General features: G+C 41.3%; 5 non-coding genes across 5 annotated transcripts; all 5 read right to left on the bottom strand.

Moving 5' to 3' along the window:
• Window positions 1–3174: 3174 nt before the first annotated feature.
• Window positions 3175–3246, bottom strand: trnat-cgu (transfer RNA threonine (anticodon CGU)). The gene has a single exon. It is a non-coding gene; the product is annotated as a tRNA-Thr (tRNA).
• A 414-nt stretch (window positions 3247–3660) lies between these two features.
• On the bottom strand, window positions 3661–3732 carry trnat-cgu (transfer RNA threonine (anticodon CGU)). The gene has a single exon. It is a non-coding gene; the product is annotated as a tRNA-Thr (tRNA).
• A 401-nt stretch (window positions 3733–4133) lies between these two features.
• trnat-cgu (transfer RNA threonine (anticodon CGU)) lies at window positions 4134–4205 on the bottom strand. The gene has a single exon. It is a non-coding gene; the product is annotated as a tRNA-Thr (tRNA).
• A 401-nt stretch (window positions 4206–4606) lies between these two features.
• trnat-cgu (transfer RNA threonine (anticodon CGU)) lies at window positions 4607–4678 on the bottom strand. Its single transcript has one exon. It is a non-coding gene; the product is annotated as a tRNA-Thr (tRNA).
• Window positions 4679–6438: 1760 nt separating this feature from the next.
• On the bottom strand, window positions 6439–6510 carry trnat-cgu (transfer RNA threonine (anticodon CGU)). The gene has a single exon. It is a non-coding gene; the product is annotated as a tRNA-Thr (tRNA).
• Window positions 6511–11147: the final 4637 nt, after the last annotated feature.

Raw genomic sequence — 11147 nt, 5'->3', positions numbered from 1 at the left:
ACTCGATGCAGATGGGTTATCTCTCTCCCCACCCCTTTCCTTATCTTGTCTTGCCTTACGTTCTCATCTATCTCTTCTCCTTCCATAACACATACCTCTTCCAATCTCTCTCATACTTTCATTAATTCACCTTGTTGCCATTTTGGCCATAAAACATTAACAAAATATCATAATATAAAAATCAGCATTTTCAATATTAGGCAATACACTTCTGTTGTCCCCGTCACGTTGTCAGTCGGGGGTCAGTCGGGGTTAGTCTGGGTCAGTTGGAGTCATGTCATGGTTGTGTGATATGGTTGACCATTAAAATGGTTGTGTTAGATTGTAATAATCGAGTGTCCACTGTCTACAATAGCCCGTTGTTTAAAATAACCATATCTAATATTAAATTTAGCTGATCAGCTCGCTTAAGGCTGGTGAGAACCATACAACAATAATTTGGATGTGGTGCTTGTGTGCGTTGTGTTTGTGTTATGGTGCTCATACCTCCTCCTTGGATCTGTCCTGCTCCGGCGTCCCGTCAATGCGAAATCCCCCCTTCACCTCTGCCTCTTGGATGATTCACAGTCACTTCACGGGAAGGTGCGGTTTCCCAGCCGTCCGCTTCATCGTTTTTCTCATTTCTAATGGGACAATCTTTTAACCAATGATCTTTGGAGCCACAATACAAACAGTCCCGGCTGATTACTCCACGGGACTTTCTCTCTTCTGGCCGGTCGGTTCCTTGGTCTTTGTCGCGACGGGTTGGCTTAGGATTCTCCAGGGCCTCCAGTTGGGCGAGCTGGAGCTTCTTGGTTATCTCTTCTTTTCTATTCTTCTCGAACTTTTCTTTCTTCATGAAGAGATTTTCTGCGTGGGTTGCGTGACTTACAATCAAATCAAGTCTGGCGGTACGCCACCCAATGCAGTGTGTCTCTATGAATTCCGATATTTTGTCGGTCAACGCATCCAGGAAGGCCGCGGTGAGATTTTCTTCGTACGGAGTCTGAACCACCCGGTCGGTTGGTACAGGCACTCCCCCGTGGATCTTGAACACCTTTTCAACGCGGTCTATCGAGTCAACCACCGTCTCGCCTTCTGTTTGTTTGATCTTTCGAATAGCGGTCCAATCTCTAACCATGGGGAACGCCCCCCTTGCCCGTTCACACAGTCCCTCTACCAGCCGGCGGTACACGGACCCTTGATCCCAATTGAACATTAAATCCACTTCGTCCCTCCCGGGCATGTCGCCTTGGATCCGACCCCACCTTAGGGTCAGTCTGTACGTACAGAGTTGGCGAACTTCGCTGATGTAGGCCTTGTGTTGTTGGACCAACTCTTGAAGGGCTGTGGCGAAGGCAGCCCCCCCCACTACAGATGGGTCTGGGAGCCATTCCGCTATGTCCTTAATGTCACTGGGTCTCCATGCACGAAAAACGTATGCTGGTCTGCCATCCTGGGGGTTCAGTACTTCGATCATGGGGAATTGTCCATCCATCACGTCCCCATGTTGAGGAGTTGGGGAGAACGCCATTCCCTGATTCCTCAAGCGGCTGACGACGGGCTCCCGCTTGGTCGGTGTGGCCGTCGCCTGCTGTGGAGCTTTCCTCTGGCTACGAGTTGCAGGCCTATCTCCTGCCGTGCTGCAATCGGGTGCTTTCTCCTCATCTTTGAGGTCAGGGTAGAGATTGTCCGATGATGCGGCTTCAGGGGCGTTGTCATAAGGGGGAGGAGAAGGGGGATTCGCACGCGGTCCACCGGTGCAGTCCAGGTCCGGGTCTATATTTCGGGTGACATTTAGATTAAAAATCCCTACACTCTCTACGCTCTCTGTCCCTGACTGATTTTTTTTCTATCCTGGCCCTCTCTTTCCCACAAATAAAACGCACACCAACATAGTTTGGAACTTTTCTTTTTCATTTCGGATTCCAACAATCGTCTCTCTAACTCCTGTAATCGTTTTAAGCTAAAACTCCCCATTTCAGGAAAGCCCAGTTTGCACCAATATTTTAAACCCTCCAGAGCCGCTTCACCGTGCTTCTCCAACATCACCTTCGCAGGTCCCGTTATCTCCGTTTTTCCAGATTTGTTCCCCATATTTTAGATCCTTTTACACTAGTTATTATTTAACAAATTATCTAATATCGCCGAAACCTCCTTGTTACTACACACATATACATATATTTATTAATGAATACCTATTATTATTATTTATATATATATATATAACACCAACCGCGCTTCAACGGGTTTCCCTTTTTCCCGTTCCCTCGACAGACCCTAGCTGCCCTTTCTGTTACCTATATAGCCATATATTGACGGAAGCGAAACGGAGCTACCGCATGTTCCTATAACAGAGTTTCTTTGAACGAGGCCTAAGTTTAGATATAAGTTTACGTTTACCGAAACATTTATATACCGTTCCTGTAACAGATTTTATTTGGAAGCTTTAACAGTATTGTGATCTCACCTGCTCGAATTCTTTTTCCTTTGGATACCGTACTGAAGAACCCCTACTTCATCCCCCAAACTGTCGTGGCAATTTCTGTGTCAGATATTGCGTCTAAGCAGATGAGATATTTAGATGCAAAAAGCACACAATACTGTTGACAATTAGTGGTTACATATATTTGTATTAAAAGTACGAACAAAGATACATCACAACATGCATCAACAAACAACATAACAGGCATACATTACAATAATCTGAGGCCTCAGATGAGAGCTTCTCTTGGCGTGTTACTTCATTCTCTGAAGGTACGCTGAGGAGAAGTCCACTGAGTCTTCCAATCAATGAGTTCTTATTCGTTTGGGTTTATTAGGGGGTGGTCCCCCAATACCAAAAGCCTTTGTGTACCAGATGGTTATCTTTACAACTGCAGCTGTGGGGAATGCCATTGGAGGGGGTAGTGGCCGTGTCATCTAAACCCCTGGCTTGGTTGACGCTAGCCAGGGGGTCGAGAAAACAGGCTCACACATCAAAGGATTGCATGGACGGTGATTTACATGACAAGAAACATAGGAAAGGGCAGGCAATAAAAATGCATCACTCTACCCTTGACGGTTTACACTTTAAATGACCCGCATGGAGTAGAACGTAGGCCCTATCTTAAATTACACAGAATAGCAACAAAACTTAAATTCATAAAGACCAAAACAATACAACATGTAGATTTTCTATCACAAGACCTTGCAAGGCGTGAATGGGGTTTGAACCAATGATCTTCGGTTTACGAGACCGACGCCTTACCACTTGGCCACCACTCCTCAGAAGTTACCAAAACCAATCTTGAAAAAAAGTTCAACTTTTCATTTTCTTGTTTATTGAGGTTCGGTATGTCTTCCTTCACAGTATTGTTACTGTAAGAGTATTCCCATGCTTGAACTAAAGAAAACAAACGTCCATCCCACAATGTAAAGATAATGACATTCTGTTCACGATACTGACCTCCTTGGCCATCATGCCTCATGAATTTGAACGTGTGCTCTTCACGAAATTATGTTCTTAAATATTGAAGTTCTGAGTGTCTTCAATCACAGTATTGCTACTGTCAAGTTTTTTCCTTGCCGGAGTTGATGACATCCAATATCCATTCCCCAATGTAACTATATGGATATTCTGTAAATCCCATGACATTTCAACACGGGAATTACATCGAGACATATCTTCAAGAACTTGCCAGGCGTGAATGGGGATTGAACCCATGATCTTCGGTTTACGAGACCGACGCCTTACCACTGGGCCACCACGCCTCAGAATTTACCAAAACCAATCTTGAAAAAAAGTTTAACTTTTCATTTTCTTGTTTATTGAGGTTCGGTATGTCTTCCTTCACAGTATTGTTACTGTAAGAGTATTCCCATGCTTGAACTAAAGAAAACAAACGTCCATCCCACAATGTAAAGATAATGACATTCTGTTCACGATACTGACCCCCTTGGCCATCATGCCTCATGAATTTGAACGTGTGCTCTTCACGAAATTGTCTTCTTAATTATTGAAGTTCTGAGTGTCTTCAATCACAGTATTGCTACTGTCAACGTTTTTCCTTGCCGGAGTTGATGACATCAAATGTCCATTCGCCAATGTAACTATATGGATATTCTGTAAATCCCATGACATTTTAACATGGGATTTACATCGAGACCTTGCTAGGCGTGAATGGGGTTTGAACCCATGATCTTCGGTTTACGAGACCAACGCTTTACCACTTGGCCACCACGCCTCAGAAATGATCAAAACCAATCTTGAAAAAAAGTTTAACTTTTCATTATCTTGTTTATTGAGGTTCGGTATGTCTTCCTTCACAGTATTGTTACTGCAAGAGTATTCCCATGCTTGAACTAAAGAAAAAAAACGTCCATCCCACAATGTAATGATAATAACATTCTGTTCACGATACTGACCCCCTTGGCCATCATGCCTCATGAATTTGAACGTGTGCTCTTCACAAAGTTATGTTCTTAATTATTGAAGTTCTGAGTGTCTTCAATCACAGTATTGCTACTGTCAAGGTTTATCCTTGCCGGAGTTGATGACATCAAATGTCCATTCCCCAATGTAACTATATGGATATTCTGTAAATCCCATGACATTTCAACATGGGATTTACATCGAGACCTTGCTAGGCGTGAATGGGGATTGAACCCATGATCTTCGGTTTACGAGACCGACGACTTACCACTTGGCCACCACGCCTCAATGTTTTCCAAAACCACTCTTGAAAAAAAGTTTAACTTTTCATTTTCTTGTTTATTGAGGTTCGGTATGTCTTCCTTCACAGTATTGTTACTGTAAGAGTATTCCCATGCTTGAACTAAAGAAAACAAACGTCCATCCCACAATGTAAAGATATTGACATTCTGTAAATTACATTTCACAATGACCTTGCTTGGCATGGATGGGATTTGATTCAATGATCTTCTGTTCTCGATACTGACCCCCTTGGCCATCATGCCTCAAGAATTTGAATGTGTGCTCTTCACGAAATTATGTTCTTAATTATTGAAGTTCTGAGTGTCTTCAATCATAGTATTGGTACTGTCAAGGTTTTTCCTGGCCGGAGTTGATGAAATCAAATGTCCTTTCCCCAATGTAACTATATGCATATTCTGTAAATCCCATGACATTTCAACATGGGATTTACATCGAGACCTTGCTAGGCGTGAATGGAACCCATGATCTACGGTTTACGTGACCGACGCCTTACCACTTGGCCACCACGCCTCATCATTTTCCAAAACCACTCTTGAAAAAAAGTTTAACTTTTCATTTTCTTGTTTATTGAGGTTCAGTATGTCTTCCTTCACAGTATTGTTACTGTAAGAGTATTCCCATGCTTGAACTAAAGAAAACAAAAGTCCATCCCACAATGTAAAGATAATGACATTCTGTAAATTACATTCCATTTCACAATGACCTTGCTTGGCATGGATGGGGTTTGATTCAATGATCTTCTGTTCACGATACTGACCCCCTTGGCCATCATGCCTCAAGAATTTGAATGTGTGCTCTTCACGAAATTATGTTCTTAATTATTGAAGTTCTGAGTGTCTTCAATCACAGTATTGGTACTGTCAAGGTTTTTCCTTGCCGAAGTTGATGGATTGGATTTACAGAATAGATATTCTGTAAATCCAATGACATTTCATCATGGGATTTACATCTAGACTTAAATCGAGACCTTGCTAGGCGTGAAGGGGGTTTGAACCCATGATCTTCGGTTTAAGAGACCGACGCCTTACCACTTGGCCACCACGCCGCATGAATTAGAATATGTGCTCTTTATAAAATCTTTAACTTTTCTTATTCCATGAGGTTCTACTTGTCTTCATTCACATTATTGCTACTGTATAGGTCTTCCATTGCTGAAAGTGATGGCATCAATTGTCCATTCCCAATTGTAATTATCTGAACATCACATGACATATCTTCAAGAACTTGCTAGGCATGAATGGGGATTGAACCTATGATCTTCGGTTTACGAGACCGACGCCTTACCACTTGCCCGCCACACCTCAGAAATTAACAAAACCAATCTTGAAAAAAAGTTTAACTTATAATTTTCTTGTTTATTGAGGTTCGGTATGTCTTCCTCCACAGTTATCACTGTAAGAGTATTCCCATGCTTGAACTAAAGAAAACAAACGTCCATCCCACAATGTAAAGATAATGACATTCTGTAAATTACATTCCATTTCACAAAGACCTTGCTAGGCGTTGATGGGGTTTGATTCAATGGTCTTCTGTTCACGATACTGACCGCCTTGGCCAGCACGCCTCATGAATTTGAATGTGTGCTCTTTGCAAAATGATGTTCTTAATTGTTGAAGTTCTGAGTGACTTCAATGACAGTATTGCTACTGTTAAGGTTCTCCCTTGCCGAAGGTGATGGCATCAAATGTCCATTCCCCAATGTAAATTCTGTAGATCGCATGACATTTCTTCAAGAACATGCAAGGCGTGAACGGGGATTGAACCCATGATCTTCGGTTTACGAGAACGACGCCTTACCACTTGGACACCACGCCTCAATAAATAGAAAATGTCCTCTTTAAAAAAAGTTAAACTTTTCTTATTCTTATTTTCTTGAGGTTCTGAGTGTCTTCATTGACTTTGATCTTTGGTTTAGGAGACCGACGCCTTACCCCTTGGCCACCACGCCTCAACATTTAGCAAAACCGAGCAATGATAAACGCAATACTTTTCATTGCGGATCTGCATGTCTTCATTCATACTATTGCTTCAAATAAGGTTTTCCCTTACTGAACTAGATGGAATAAAATGTCCACTACCCAATGTCTACATATGAACATTCTGTGGATAACATGATTATATTGAGCCCTCGCTATGCTTTAATGGTGTTTGAACCCATGATCTTCTGTTTACATGACTGTCACCTTACCACTTGACCACCACTCCACAGTAGATCAAAATCTGCTTCTTAAAAGCTTTTAACTGTTCAATGTTCTTCTTCATTGATGTTTTGTGTGTCGTTAATTGCAGTATTAACTGTGTAGCAGTGTTGTGTAGCAAAATTGTATTGTATTGTGTTGTATTGTTCTATAGTACTGTTCTGCCCCGGCAGTATTTTGTTTTTTTTCGCCTATACACATACCCAAATGGAAAAGCTTATAACACAGTAACCCTAAGTCCTAGATCAGGGGTACTCAAGTAGAAATGATGAGGGGCCACAATTTTTTTTTTCAGTGACTCAAGGGGCCGGTCGGTATACGTGTGACTGAGGCCGATATATGCTCTGTTTTAGACGTAACGCGTAAGCACGTAAGATACATAACCCTCCCTTGCGCGGTAAAAATTCCTGACTATGCGACTAAAACACTACGGCCCTACGCAGCTCGCAAAGACTGTGATTGGCCAGCTAACCACATCCTTTCAGGAGTCTCACATTTCCGGTTTTACAGCATAATAGCGCCATTTTTAAAAGGCTGTGACAGAAGCGAATGAAGAATTTTGAAGAAGGAGAAGAAGAAAACACAAGAACGAATTATGATAATTATAAATATAAACAAGCCAGCGATTTCCACTTCCACGCCCACAGATTCGTTCGTTGCTCCCCCTACTGTTCTGGCGGAGAATCCCCTTGCAACACGCGCAATCCTTAAGGAACCTTAAAGGAACCGTAAATCAAAACTTGTCTAAAACAAGTCCCTTGTGTAAATTACGTGCTTACGTCTCTGCGTCTAAAACGACCCTAAGTCGGCCTTGACTGCTGCTGAGATGGACTCTCAGCCTCGAGTTTGGGAGGGCTGGAGCGGTCTGTGGGCTGGAGTGCTATCTGTTTATCGTTGCAACCCCCAGCCTCGTATTGAGATGGCGGCGCGCGGTTTCAAAATAAGAGCGCCCAGCACGATTTTTTTTTTTATTATTATTTTTTTTTTTTAATGATTAAAAAAACTTTTCAAAACAGCTCGAGGGCCATTAATAGACACCCCGCGGGCCACAAAAGGCCCGCGGGCCACTACTTGAGTATGACTGTCCTAGATGGATGTATGATACTTCATTTGAAAGCTGAGAAGCTCTAGTTTCTATAGATATGTATTTGGCATGTATCATACACACAACCTAAATGACATCAGTTCAGACATGGCACTAAAGCCATTTTTTTTGTCTTCGAAAATAATAGGTCATAATTGAACTACAATAACTAGGATGTGCTTTATATGTAAGGCATATGGCAATATGCCAAATACCTTCTACATCATGCCAACTACACCTGGAAGAAATTTTGGAGTTCTAGGCCTAAACCTTGGGGAGTTAATGGAGTTTTTATGGTGTGTTGTCACTGGCGGCACAAACCTCTCCAAAATGTCTCCAAATGGCCAAATTGTGCCAAATGCATTTGCTCTACTTCTGTGACACTGGAAACATTACTGAAGCATTTTGGTGACTATAAAACCTTTCTCCATGATTCAAAACATAATTTGTTCACACATTCATATTGAGATATTGGCCATATCATGAAAATATGACAAGAACTAAATATGAACAATATATGCGCAAAATATGCGCAAAGTGAGTTGTCTGCCGTGTTGACGCAGCTTTATATCTCGGCTCATACGTATCATACCTGGACACGCCTAGCAGCGTTGGAAAGGTAAACTCATTGGCTAGAAGCCCAAGTGATTGATATATCAATAGCCAATACGCTGTCCCTATACTAAAGCCGCGAAACAAAGTAAACAAAGCCCATTGGCCCTTCGAACTGGGAGCGCTCCATCTACTTCACGGGCTGTACCGGGGTGAAAACTGAACAGAAAAAGACGGGGACACTTTTATTTTGTAGCCAGCAAAGTGATGAAAACAAGCATATCCAACAACTGCATACTGGAGCTAGAGAAAATATCGATACGGCTGCGAACGTCTGTATGTTAGTTGACGAACAAAGTTTGGAGATGGTAAACAAATGGACTTTACACGACTATATTCACAAGCTGGAATAATTTTATGAAAAACCATTTGGATGCTTTTGATCAGTGGATTCTCACGGACAATTGGAATATAAATAATTGAGGAATGGACACATATTACGGTTCTCAGATTGCTTCAAAGGTAGGGAGTCACTCTGTTTTTTGGCATTTCCGGTTTACCATGCTGGTAAATATCAATATTTATGGTTTTGTGCTCATGATTTATAGAAAAAAACAACCGGATGAATAAATTGTGGAGATTCTACCCTTTCTAACGACGTATAGAATGTCTGTAATGATGAAAGTTGAAGCGGGTTATGTCGCTCCGTAGTGGAAACATATCGTCAACTAACCAAATCGCCCACCGGTGGGCGATTGGGTCTTAAGAGGTTAACTGTGTAGCAACTGCAGTAGCTGCTATCATTGATGTAACACGGGGAATTGGTTAGCCTAGCGATTGTTGTACTTGCACTTGGTTCTATGAACATCCTTACTGTACCGACAGCGATATATTGTTGCACTTCTTATGACAAATGTACTTATTGTAAGTCGCTTTGGATAAAAGTGTCTGCTAAATGCCCAAATGTAAATGTATTGTAGATTGTTGAGTATACCCTTTCTGAATTTTGAGCAGAAATTGTCCATCCCACTATGTATTGATAATGACATTCTGTAGTTGACATGTAATTCAATAATCGTTTAACTATTCAATATTCATCTTTATTGAGGTTTTGTCACGTGGTCTTTATTCTTTCTTTATACTTTGTTCCAAAGATAGTCCCTTGGTCCTTAATGTGGGGTTAGGTTTAGGGTTAGCGATTAAAGACTTACACGTTGTTTGTCTTTATGCGCAGTATTTTCACTTGTATACTAAAACACTAAAATGGAAAGGCTCATAAACGAGGTTGAGGTTAACCAAATGTTACGTTTTGGCTAACTTAGTGCAGGAGGCATTACAAATCTTCCAATAACCAAAGATAATCCATTGCACTACATTTAAAACATTTCTCACAGCTGTCTTTATAGGGTTGACACCAATCTGTCAGTTTAAATATGTTTACAATCTTAAATGCAATGATTTTGCTTGTAATATCGCTATTCCACCACTAGATTCTGTTCGTACGGATGGTCAGAATTATGCTCATATTTTACACACATGCCTAAGTATGAGAATATTTTGAGCAATTCCATATTACATCGAATTGAACAAAGTATGGATCAAATTATGTTTACGTCTGTATGTGAAATACAGCACTAGGGTTTGAACCCATGTACTACGATTTACGAGAACAATGCCCTGCCACATTGCCACCACATCATGAAACTAACTAAAATTATTGTTCAGTTAAAGAATCTCCTCACTGAACATCAACTAGATGTTTTTCCATATAAAAACATTAAAAGGAAGCACACATTGTCGTCCACTTTGCATTTCTTTGACATGTAGGTCGGATTAACTTAATTCTACTTGATTAAGTAGAGTTGCATTTTATGGTGAATGATAATGACATTAGTTTCATCATTTACGTTGTGATCCACATTATTTTAATCTGTGATTTAGTTTTCCCTGTGAACATTTGGTCCAGACAGAGAAGGACTATTGTCTCATGATGGGGCTCCTGAGGTGATGATTTGTTCTTCTTTCTCCTCTTCCTGCAGCAGCCCTCTTCCTGCCCCTGCATTCATCTGTCCACCTATCTTAATGCTTTACATTCTCTCTTCCACTGCTCCTCTCCCAACAAAAATGTTGTTCATTATCCCACCATGGATCACTCGTAAGTAAGCTATTCTAGAGAGAAGGTAATACACCAACACAACGTGTGTGTGTGTGTGTGTGTGTGTGTGTGTGTGTGTGTGTGTGTGTGTGTGTGTGTGTGTGTTGTGTGTGTGTGTGTGTGTGTGTGTGTGTGTGTGTGTGTGTGTATGGAGAGGCATTGCTAACAAATAAACTTCTGTTCTAGAGATCGCCTTCCTTTTTACTTGAAGGGATGCGATCTGAACTGAAAATTCACCATTTCATTCACACAAGCAGTTCTCTTCTGGGAAGATGTGGCAGCACAAAGCATGTTCCCTTCTAAAGTTCCTTGTTTTGAATGACTTTGCACAGAAAGGGGATACAAAAGGGCTTTGAACTAATTATGTGTATATGTCTATCACACACACACACACACACACACACACACACACACACACACAGACACACACACAATTCTAGTCTTACTCTTCTAACTTTGAGA

Source organism: Gadus morhua, chromosome 10, assembly GCF_902167405.1.
Source record: "Gadus morhua chromosome 10, gadMor3.0, whole genome shotgun sequence".
Classification (NCBI taxonomy): domain Eukaryota; kingdom Metazoa; phylum Chordata; class Actinopteri; order Gadiformes; family Gadidae; genus Gadus; species Gadus morhua.
This window is presented reverse-complemented; position numbering and strand designations above follow the sequence as displayed.